Raw genomic sequence first — 12,776 nt, forward strand, 5'->3', positions numbered from 1 at the left:
AAAGGTAAAGTGCAGCCATTATCAACCCACTGCAGGATGGAAGCCTCCTCAACAATTCATGCTGAGAGAAATGGGCCATAATCTGCCACGCTGGTCCAGTGTGGGTTGGCAGATCGACCATATTCAGCAGTCAGGGGCTTGAACCCCAGTCTACTCAAAGAGCGTGTGCTATTGCACTCCCACTCCTGACCACTCGGCTACAGAGGCCTACAAAGGAATAATGACTCCTTATTTCTGCTAGCAAGGTTCCTGTACACAATTGACAAGACCCCATGAGCTGCTCTGGCAGCCTGTCTGCATTGCTCTGAAAACTTCATATCTGACTGCACAATTACACCCAGGTCTTTTTCATTCTCCACTACCTTGAGTGTAGTACACAACAGTTGGTATGCTACTCTGGAGTTACTGCTACCCATATGCAGTACTTTGCATTTTTCAATGTTAAACTTCAGTTTACACCTCTCCGCCCACTGCCCAACTTTTCTAGATCCTGTTGCAGCAGCGTACTGTCATTACTGTCGTTAACAACCCTGCCAAATCTTTGTATCGTCTGCAAACTTGAACATTAAGTCTATCTTCATCAATATCACTGATAAACATAGAAAACAACAATGGTCCCAACTCCAAACACTGTTTTGTTTGTTGTTTTGGTTGGTTTTTAGGAGCATTAGCAACTAAGGCCATACTGCTCCGAGATATGCGGTGGTCATTCCTTGACCTTTCTGCATCCTCCGTATTTGGTGGTGACGGGCTCGAACCCCGGTCTAATCAAGAAGCGTGTGCTGCGCACTGCTGCTCCTTCCCACCTGGCTACGGAGGCGCCTCCAAACACTGGGGGACCCAACTAATAACATTAGTCCAAGAAGAGCAGTCCACTGATTACAACTCTGTCTTCTCCAACTCATCTATCCCTTTATCCATAGCAGCTACTTGCCCTTAATGCCATACTGCTCCAATCTTGTACAGCAGTTTTTTTTTATGTGCAACAGTATCAAAAGCTTTCCTGAAATACAAGTATATGATTTAGTTTTTAACAGATGCTGAAATCAGCTGAAATAAATTTAGTTTTCAACAGATGATGATTTGAAAGAGGGGATAACAAATTTTCAATATCAGTTTGCAGTACTCACCTCTTGTTTTGTCATGTTCCCATATTTTGAATTCGCTTTTCTTAAATTACTTTAAAGCCATGTTTTGAATGTGAAGATCCTCTATTTTAAATATTCTTTGTGCCTTCTGAAGATCCTATCCAGATGCATCTTGGATCCACATTTTTATCAAGACTCGAATTGAAAAAATCTTCATATGACAAATCCTGCTTCTTTCATGGGCATGGAATTACATTTTCTGGCATGTAAGAGGAAGATTACTCTATAGATGTAAAAAAAAAAAAAAAAAATTCAGAGTAAAATTTTACAATGAAATATAAGTATGGAATAGTCCAAAATCAGAAAATTTCAAGATAATTCCTATTAGTTAAATACTGAGTAAAATATCCATATATTCCACATATGATAAAATTTTCACATACTTCATGTTATAAGTGGTATAATTTTCATGTTATAATTTTTTTTTTTATAATCAGTTCCAAATTTTAATTTTCAGCTGAACAAATGGAAGAAAGAATAAATAACCAAGACACATCCAATTTCAAATATTTGGAGGGGGGTTATGCACTTAGAACGAAAGAAAATTAAGATGCCTCATTTCTTACAAGGAATTAATATAAAACACTATACAGAAACCTGTTTCTATATAGTGTCTTTAAATGCAAAACAGTTAGCTTCAAGAAGTTTGATTAATTTAAAAATTTCTTTTTTGGGTAATTTAGTGTGATTTATTGCGATAGTATCATTATTTAACAGTTCCCAAACTACATCGAGAATGTAATCTACACTTACATTGGTGTACAAGGAGGTAAAATCTAATGAAAATAATTTATCGTGAATGCCAAGCTTAATATCTTTAATACTATTAAATAAAGTGTCATAATTTTTTATGCCAAACTTTATCAACTGTCTAAATGGTTTTATGATGTTGTATAAGTGTGCAGCTAAGTGTGAAAACGCTGAATTTTTGTATGATGCAATAGGGTGTATGGGAAAACCGGGTTTGTGAAGTTTAACCTGTCCAAAAAGTACAGGAATAATATATGTCCTTGCTTTCAGTTCTTTTAATTGGATCATGGAAATAAAATCACTCTTACAGTATGCAGTTAGGGTTTTATTATATTGGTTTACTAAATTTGTGAACACAGACCCGTCTATCTCCCTGTAAGTAGAACTGTACAATATAATAGAGTCCAATTTTCTAAAATAGTCTGTTTTATTCATAATAACTACAGTGTCCCCTTTATCTTCTCTTTAGATAACAATATCTTTGTTCCCTCTAAGACTATGCAATGCTATAATTTCATTCATATTCAGTCTGGGTACCTGAAGAGTTTTGGAGTTATTGTTTACCTGATTGACTTGCTGGACCAATAAGTCTTTTTGCAGAATTTTGCAGAGACCATATTCAAAGTCTATCACAAATTGTTTCTTGGAGAGTTTATGAGGGGGAAAATTAAAGTTCAGACCCTTCGAAAGGATAGCCTAAATTATAACCAGGCCCATGCAGAAGCTCCATAATATATTAAAAAAAAAATCACACAGTTCTTCCTTCTTGCTCGGCATAGGTAAATGATCTTGTATACGAAATTTCGTGTAGTCAATGTGATTCATCGTATGAGGGGGGGGGGTCCACTCGGTGTACTTTAGATTTATGTGTCGAGCAACATGCTGCTTCCGTCTACGCATTGCACACAAACGCGTCAGAGCTGGCCTTTCATGTGGTCAATGATGGTCACGTATTCCTATTCAATGAAGCAGAAATTTTAAACATATAACACAATTACATAAAATTATTGATCGCTGAAACACTTGAAATGAAACTTCATGAAAATACTATCAATGTGCTACGTCCTTACCTAATTTCGGATTTCTGGTCTTTTTTACGCATGCATCAATACAAATAATCTCTTTATTTTAAGAACCAAATACACACACAAACACTTCGGGATATTCCCATCCTGTGAACATGGCGATCAGCTGAAAAGCGTGATCTGCTTAAGGAAGGGAAACAGCTGTGCATTTCGTTTAATTTGGTGTTCATCCAAATTTCAATTGTGATTTTAATCTTTTTTTAATTGTGATTTTAATTATTTATTATCGGAAGCGGTTTTAATTATTTATTCTGACAACGTGTCTTCTCTAACTCATCGTCTTGCTGTGGTGGTTTGATGTGTTTCGGGGTCGGGTTGGGGCTCTCGGCTTTCTATTCCGTTGCGTGTCGAATTTGGTCATATCTCTATGAGTGAGGGAATTCATTAATTCATTTTTTCATCTTATTTTATTCGTTACATTTGGAGAGAATTGACTGGAAGCATTCCACGAAAAACTGAGGTAATCTCTTATTTTTTTAATATATTGAAAAATTGTGGAAGTTATTGAGCCTTGTAGCTCAGAAATTTTTACTAATTTTTTTATTAATTGTAAGTAAAGGTATAATGAGAGTGAGGGTAATTTACAAACCAAAAAATTTATGATTATGATGAGACCCTCTACATGCAAAATGGAATGGATAAAGAAGTGCAAATGTCATTATGGATGATTTCAAACTGCACCAAACTGATTGGAGCAAATGGGTGTAAAACTCAAAATGGGGAACAAAATTTTTAAAGAGCTAGTTAATCGTTATTTGTATCGGCATTTTAGGGAAAGTACAAGGAGGGGAAAATATTCTAAACCTGATATTCTCCCATGAACCAGGTGACAACATAGAGCTCACAGTAGAGGAACCATTGGCCAGGAGTCATAACAGTTCCAAGTTGGATGATGAGGAAAAAGGTGGCAAAGGAATGTTTTAATTTCAGGAAAAAGGAAAAGAGATCATGACAACTTAAGGTGCTACAGCCTCTACCAGCTGGGAAGACAGTTCACACAGTGTGAATACATTACAATTGTGGTATAACTTCAAAGTTATAGTCACAGAAGCCTTGAAGGTGTATTAACATTAAGATAAAACAGTACAAGGAGGATTCTAAGATTGATGAACTAGCCTGTTTAACAGAGCAGGAAAAGATGACATGGAAAAGTTACAGAGCAGTAAAAGAACTGAAGCCTATAAAAGCTAAAAGTTGATAAGATACTACAAAAAAGCTAAGGCTACGATTATTTATATATAAATATAATAAATGATCATAAACCAAGGTACATATTACCTTATCAAGAAGAAGCCACAACATGATCACGGTTTATGGAAGCACAAAGTATTTCGATTATTTCAAAGCCACTGCCATTCAGTTTTGATGTACAAAATTTAAAACAAAATGTTACCAAATTTTAAAAAAATAAAATAATTTTGTAAGTAATTTTGCCAAGTACATAAACCATGGTCATGATGTTGCTTCTTAATAAAATATGTAACTTGGTTTATGATCATTTATTTATTTATATTTCTTCATTTCCATCTTTTCTATGCTATTAGTTGTAATTTGTTTACTATTATATAGTAAATAAATTAATTAATAGTATTGATTAATTAATTTTTATCCTCAAAGTGTATTTTATATTATTATACGCCCCTCTCGGCTACAGCTGCTCGGTGCTTGGGGTGCAATTCCCTAATGTTCTACTTACTCACCATATTTTCAATACTGTTCCATATAAATACATATATCACATCTTGAAAGTGTTCAAGCAAAAGACACAAATACACAGGAATTACAACATATTCGAATAATCCTGAGCTTCACTGAACTTCCGAAGAAGTATACATCTTTACAAACAAACTCTAGAAAGAATGAGGTGAATCAGATTGGTCCACTTGATATCGTTGGTTTAACTGTTGATGATCCTGCTCAGAGAGCTGACAAAGAAGCTTATTAAACTCTAACAGGGAGATTAATGATTTTGTAATAATGGAGAGCAAAGTGGAGGAGAAATTGTGGAAGTTAAAAATAAGAAAGGCACCTGAGGTGGATGGGATCTATCCAATTATATTAAAGGAGGAGGCAAAGGAAGTAAGCAAATCCTTAGCCATAATTATGAGAGCATCCTTGGACTCAGGGGAAGTCCCCACGGACAGAAGATATGCAAATGTATCCCCAATTCACAAAGGGAATCAAAGGCTAACACGAGTAATTACAGACAAGTTAGTTTATAACTTCTGTTACAGGGAAAATAATGGTGTCACTGGTTAAAGAAGCGAAGCACTGCAGGATCATCTAGACAAGACTGCAGTTATAGTTCAGACACAGCATGGGCTTGTCAAGGGAAAGTCTTGTCTGACAAATTTGATTGGATACTATGATGTGGTTACAAAAGAACTGGATGCGAATCCACGGTATACAGTGGATTCCGGTTATTTGGGCCACTGGTTAATCGGAGCAGCTGTTTATTTGGGGCAAATCTTAAAAACAGAACCCAATCGAGAAAATAGCCAGGGTTTACTTCGCTTAATTGGGACAACATGCCGTTTAATCGGGGCAGGAGACCGCAGCACTGGAGATTACCCTACGATTGTCTCCGACCGTTCAGTCGGATTTCTGGAGGTCACAACCATAAAACAATTAGCAGTCACCTGTTTATTGGGCTTTTCTGTTAGCGCAATCTATCATAAACAGATAGTAAACTCAATCTTATCGAATTTGCGATAATACTGACAGCTGGAATTCTGTGGGCTATTATGGTGAAATGTGTTTACACTTCCGTGGAACTTTCAATCATATAAAAAAATTAATTTTCAGAATCTTCTCTTCATTCCTATTTTTAAAGCTTCGTAACTTGTTAGTCCATTCTCGCTTGTGTGTATCATGTTACTTGCAATTTGTGTGTGCCATGTTCTTTGTTATTGATTGCTTATCTTTTTACTGTTTTAAATTTTAACCCCCACCCACAAATGTCAGTGAACAGAAATGTCAACTAGTTAGTATGTATGTATTAATTATTCTGATTTTCACATATCATTTAATTTTTTAATTGGTAAGGTAATAAAGAGTAAATTTGTGCTTAATATATCTTTACTTTTATATCCTGTGGATAATATTCCTCTTATTTTCACTAATTAGAATCGCTGTTTAATAAAATTAAAATTCAATTCACAAAAAATGATCACAATGACTGACACTTACTACACATTGTATAGTGAACGGTACTATGGTGATGATTCCATCGTAATGTGATTTGATTATACAGTGAACCAATTGTAAAGCAGGGGTTCATTGTATTTTTACCTTTTTTTTTTATGTGAAAATTCGGATAATTGGGGCAGCCACTTAATCGGGCCAAAATGCACTAGTCCCGATGTGTCCCAAATAACCGGAATCAACTATACTTGGATTTCAGGAAAGCTTTTGATACTGTTGCGCATGGAAGACTACTGTACAAATTGGAGCAGTATGTTCGTTGGTCAGTTACTAATTACCTGATAAAGGCACAGGTGTTTCACTGTGCCTTTATCAGGTAATTAGTAATTAATATATTTGTATTAATAGTATTCTGGGTAAAGAAACAGTGCTGCAAAGTCACCTGATCTTGTTTCGAGGCTATCAACTAGGTTTTCCTTTGAACAATACAGCCTAAGGAAACAGAATCAGAATCACCCAACCACAGGGACTAATCTCTTAATCCTACAACTAATTAATTAATAGTAAGGGGAAAAACTCCTTCCTTGCTACAATGCAAATTTGATGTTAACTTAATGATAATGCAAATGAATCAGCAGTGTTGCCGGATGCTATGTCCCACAACAACCAACAATACACCAACCCAACAATACACCAATTTAGGTTACTGCTACTCTCAGGGATATGTTGCAGTGCATCCAATGGCATCAGTAGTAACAAATCAAGCCAGCATACAATACCAGCAACCATTATTAAGCCAATCTATATGTAATCAGCTGACTAATTTTGATCCAAACTAACAACAAGCTATCAGTAATCAAAATCAATTTGCAACCAATAATGTCTACAATATCAAAGATTAGCAGCAGTATGTCAACCCCAGTTAATCCAGACAACATCAATGAATGGAAGACACCATCAAGAATAACAAAGAGAAATAGCCCCGGATCTGATACAAGAAATGTCAAAGCAAAAACAGTAGCAAAAACAACAACAATACTCAACAGTAACGAGCAACAAATTCAATGTACTAGCTCGAGACACGGAAGAAGACAATGGAGAAGATGGTGAAACACAAACAAGGAAAACTCCTGCCATCCATATAGAAATAAAGGACATAAAACCATTACTAGCAAAACTAAACTCAATTGTTCCTGAAGAATATATGTACAAAATAGAAAACAGGGGGAAAAAAATCAGAATTATGCCAAAAACTAGTAAAGCATATATGCTAATAGCCAAAGCACTAGAAAATATCTGATTACAGCTTTTATATGCATTCACTGAAAGAAAATAGATGTTATAGGGTTGTACTCCAAGAGGTACATTACTCAACAGAATTAGATGACATCAAAGCTGATATAGAAAAACACAACCATCAGGTTGTGAGGATCTGCGATATATAACACAGAGTATCCAAACTGCCTCTATCTATGTTTTTCTCATCGATCTAAGGCCAAAAAGTAAACAATAAAGATAAACACAATATCGAATACATTCTTAACACCAAAGTAAAATTCGAACCACCTCATAAAAAGGGAACTAGTGCAGTGTAAAAGATGTCAACAATACGGACACACCATACCATACTGCCAATGTCTATTCCATTGCGTAAAATGTGCTAAAAACCACCCGACAACCAGCTGTCCAAAAACTGACAGAAACCCCAGATAAATGCGCTCTTTGTAGCGGAGCACATCCAGCCAACTATAAAGGATGTATTGTTCACAAGGAGATCCAAGAAAGATTTCCACCAAACAGGGTGAAACAACCCAACCAGCAGGCAATACAGAACAAGACACAAGGTAACAACCTCAAGCCAGACCAGTCTTATCCTATGCTCAAGTAGTGAAAGAAAGATCCCAGCAATTACAAGAACAGAACAACCTCACACAAAACATGCCAACAGAAGTGCAACAATCTCTCTTCAGACTGGAACAATCTCTAATTAGACAAGCTAAAAATCAGGCAGGGTTGACAGAAGAAATAAGAACGATGCTCAAACTGCTAACAGCACTTGCAGCAAAACTTAAATAATGATAAAATCATTAAAAATTGCTCTTTGGAATGCCAACAGCCTGGATGGACATAGCCAGTAGGTAAAAACATTTATTATTGAAAGCAACTTAGATATCATGTTGATTACAGAAACACACTTTACAAACAGAAATTACTTTAAAATGATGAACTATAGCTACTACAACACAAAGCATCCTGAAGGAACAGCTCGGGGAGGTTCAGCAATAATTGTTGAAAACTCCATAAAGCACCATGAACAAACCAAGTACAAAACGAATTCTATCCAAGCAACGAGTATTGCAATTGAAGACTGGAGAGGATCTATCACGGTTTCCACAGTCTACTACTCACGAAGCTATAATATTAGTAAAAACAAATTCATAACCCTGTTCCAAGCTTTTGGGAATAGATTTACCGCAGGAGGAGATTACAATGCCAAACATGTACAATGGGATTCAAGAAGAATAACACCAAGGGGACACACACTACAAAGAGTAATGCAAGAAAATCATTATGAACATTTATCTACAGGCAAGCCAACATACTAGCTGACAAATACGAGAAAAGTCCCAATATATTAGACATCTGCATAACTAAAGGGATTGTGGAAGTTTATACAGATATAACATCGAGTCTAGACCTATCTTCTGATCACTCCCCAATAACAGCAAATTTGAGCTCGCATATCGCATATGAGACAGAAACCACCAGTTCTTCATAATAAACACACCAATTGGGAATACTTCCAAGAGATAATAAATGAGAAATTAAACTTAAAAATGCCTCTTAAAACATCTGATGATATTGACCTAGCTGAAGAAAACCTAACAACAATAATACAATCTGCTGCCTCGGAAACTACACCAGAAATAAAAACACACAGGGAAAAACATAATTTGCCAACCATCATAAAACAAACAATAGCAGAAAAACAAAGGCTAAGACGAGTCTGGCAACTGAGCAGACACCCTGAAGACAAAAGAAATTTTAATAACGCAGCAAGAAATTTAAAAAGAATGCTCGATGCAATAAAAAATGAGTTAATTCCAGAACATCTGGAACAGATAACTGCAACTGATGCCACTGACTATGCCTTGTGGAAAGCCACAAAAAGGATAAAACAGCCAACACAACCAGTACCACCTATCAAAAAACCTAACAATGACTGGGCAAAAAGTGACTCAGAAAAAGCCAACAACTTTTGCTGAACACCTGGCAAAAGTTTTCCAACCATATCCCGCAGAATGTACAGCAGAAGAGGAAGAAGAAATCCATCGTTATCTTGAAGCTTCTTATCAACTGTCTCCACCTGTAAAAGCCTACTCACCAGCTGAAGTAAGGAGTATCATACAAAGAGAACTGAATTCTAAAAAAGCTCCAGGGTATGATTTGATTACACGTAAAATACTCAAGGAACTACCTTCAAAAGGACCAATGCTTCTAACGCACATATACAATGCCATAATACGCATGGGCTATTTCCCAGCAGCATGGAAAGTTGCCCAAATAATAATGATACTAAAGCCTGGGAAATCCTCCAATGAAGTAACATCATACCGGCCCATCAGTCTACTACCAATATTATCAAAAATAATAGAAAAGCTAATATTAAAACGGCTGAAACCAATCCTAGAAGAAGAAAACTAATTCCACCACATCAATTTGGATTCAGACAGCAACATGGCACAATTGAACAAGTGCATAGAGTTGTCAATTTTATCAACAATTGTCTGGAAACAAAAAAATATTGCTCGGCTGTGTTCTTAGATATCAGTCAAGCATTCAACAAAGTAATCCAGCATTTGGCATGCTGGATTACTATACAAACTGAAGCAGGTACTACCTCACCAGTTACATACAATTATTAAATCATGCCGCACGGAAAGATATTACCAAGTGAAACTGGAAGAACAAACCCAGTTATACCCAATACTCTCTGCCACAGGGGAGCATCTCGGGCCCATTTAACGATAACACCCTAGTAGCAACATTTGCTGATGACACAGCAGAACTTGTAACTGATGAAAAATCCAATAATTGCAACACAAAGGTTACAAGAACAGCTTAATCAGACTCAAGCTTGGCAAAAAAAATGGTGCATGAAACCGATGAGATGAAATCTACTTATCTTACATTTACAATGAGACAGGAAACATGCAAACCAGTGAAATCAAACGGCAACGCCATACTGCAAGCAGACGATGATAAATACCTTGGCATCCATCTAGACAGACACTTAAATTGGAGAAAGCACATTTGGACAAAGAGGAAGCAACTTGGGCTAAAGGCCAGTAAGTTGTATTGGCTAATTGGAAGGGATTCCAAGTTAACATTGGCAAACAAGCTACTTACATAGTAGTTATTTTGAATATTTATCAATGATACTGATGAAGATATATCAGGCTTAATGTCCAAGTATGCAGATGATACAAAGGTTGGCAGGGTTGTTAATGACACTGATGGTAGTGTGCTGCTGCAACAGGATCTATAAAATTGGGCAGATGGGCTGAGAAGTGGCAAGTGAAGTTTAACATTGATAAATGCACAAATGTAAAGCACTCCATATGGGAAGAAGTAACCCCAGAGAAATGTACCAACTGTGTGGTGCTACACTCAGGATGATAGAAATAAAACTGGGAGTAATTACGCAGTCAGATATAAACTTTTCTGAGCAGTGCAGACAAGCTGCCAGAGCAGGTTATGGGGTATTGTTAGTGATATACAGAAACTTTGCTAGTAGGGAAAAGGAGGTGATTATCCCTTTGTATAAGGCAATGGTCAGGTCACACCTCTAGTACTGTGTACAGGGCTGGAGGCTTCGTTTCAGGAAGGATGTAGAGTTGCTTGAGTGATTACTGAGAAGGGCAACAAGATTGGTGAGAGGAACAAAGGGGTCCTCTTACCAAGAAAGGCTTAAGTTCTGCAAATTGCAGCAGCTGGAGACTAGGCACCTGCGAGGTGATCTGATTGAGGTGTATAAGGCCTTGAATGGGTTGGGCAGGCTCAATTCTGATGGGATTCTTCTGCTTGCTCAAATTACAAACCTGAGGGTTCATAAATTCAAATTGAGGAAAGACGGTTGTAGAATAGATGTGCAGAAATTTGCTTTTATTTTTGTTTTTTTATTATTTTTTTTTTATTTGCTTTTAGCCAGTGGGTAGTTGATTAGCTGGAACAAACTTCCATCTGTCGTTGTGGGTGGAAGTTGATAGCTTAAATAAATTTGAGGAACCAGACAAACTTTTAGAAGAAATGGATGTGTGATTTTTTTTTTTTTTTTTTTTTTGGCTGATGCTACATAAGCTTGCTTTCTTATATCACGTGCCTCTTCTACTACTACTACTACATCAATTACTACAGTTGTCTCCTTTGCAAAAAGTGCTTTCGAGTTGTTTGTGAACTAAAAAGCCAAAAGATATATTGCAGCCCATGAGAAAAGTGATTGTCAATAATTGTTATTTTTGAGTGGTACATTGATTATGCAAAAGTGGCACTGATTCACCTATAAGCTCAAAATAAAGAAGACAAGAATGAAAACAAGAATTGTTATGTGGATGAAATAACTACAATAAAATTATGGCTATTCCTTACATATTTTTAATTAAAGATCATGCAAAAAAATCGTGATAAAAACTGTACATTACTGAAAAAGAGCAAATACTGTAAATCAATGAAATCGGGACCCGATTTATATGCTTTCACAGTACATGCTACAAGTAAAAGGTAAAATTTTATATCACAGTAATGGGATAGAGATTGCATCAATCTCGCAAATATATCCAATCAGTACTACTGCAGTGCTTTCTTTAAATTTATGAACAGGGACAAAAAATGTGAAATTAAAATTAAGAAAACATGAAAAAAAAAAGCTCCATTTACATTTTTTTCACACAATATGTCTTATGTAGACTCATAATTTAAAAATATTGTGTGGAAAGAGGAGTTTGCCAACAAAAAAACAGCTAAAATATCAAAAAATAATTATACTAAAACCAGCTTAAACAAAAACCTTCTTTTAAGCAAACAATCTTTCAAGCTTGGGCGGTGCAATTAATGCACAAAATTACTACTTTGATTTTAAAATTAATTGTAATTTGTAAGTACCCCAGGGGCTCACATCTGGTGAGTATGGGCTTGGCATACCCAGGATCCTGAGCTGGATATCATCATTCTTCTCTTTCTTGGTGATTTCCTTCTACTTCTTTCTTTCTTTCTCTCTCTCTCTCTCTCTCTCTCTCTCTCTCTGGGTCCTAGGGTAAATCTCTCTTTTTTTTTTTTTTTTTTTTTGGCTGGTGCAGCATAAGCCTCAGGCTTCCTTGCACCATATGGCTAATAATAATAATAATAATAATTATTATTATTTTGATTATTATTTTATTTATTTTTATCTCAATTATGATAACATTAAAGTTAAATTTATTATACAGGATGCTTCATAATAGATGGACCATACTTTCATGATTGATTCAATACAACACAATTCAATACTTGTAAGCAGGTCCTGAATTAATTAAAAAGAATTTATATGAATGTGTTGCTCATGTCATGTCTGAATGGTGACACAGCTATGGATCTTTGAATTTTAAAAAAT

At 35.9% G+C, this 12,776-nt stretch overlaps 1 protein-coding gene across 1 annotated transcript in view; it reads right to left on the reverse strand.

The window, feature by feature from the left end:
- Window positions 1–12,776, reverse strand: part of Rcd1 (Reduction in Cnn dots 1) — a 350,852-nt gene that overhangs the window by 311,622 nt on the left and 26,454 nt on the right. Inside the window, exon 2 of the mRNA XM_090374162.1 lies at window positions 1,131–1,371. The gene's annotated coding sequence lies outside the window, so the exon portion shown is untranslated. The remainder of the gene's footprint in view (window positions 1–1,130; window positions 1,372–12,776) is intronic.

The sequence above is a fragment of the Mastigoproctus giganteus genome, chromosome 5, assembly GCF_048544385.1.
Source record: "Mastigoproctus giganteus isolate SK-2022 chromosome 5, ASM4854438v1, whole genome shotgun sequence".
Taxonomy (NCBI): Eukaryota; Metazoa; Arthropoda; class Arachnida; order Uropygi; family Thelyphonidae; genus Mastigoproctus; species Mastigoproctus giganteus.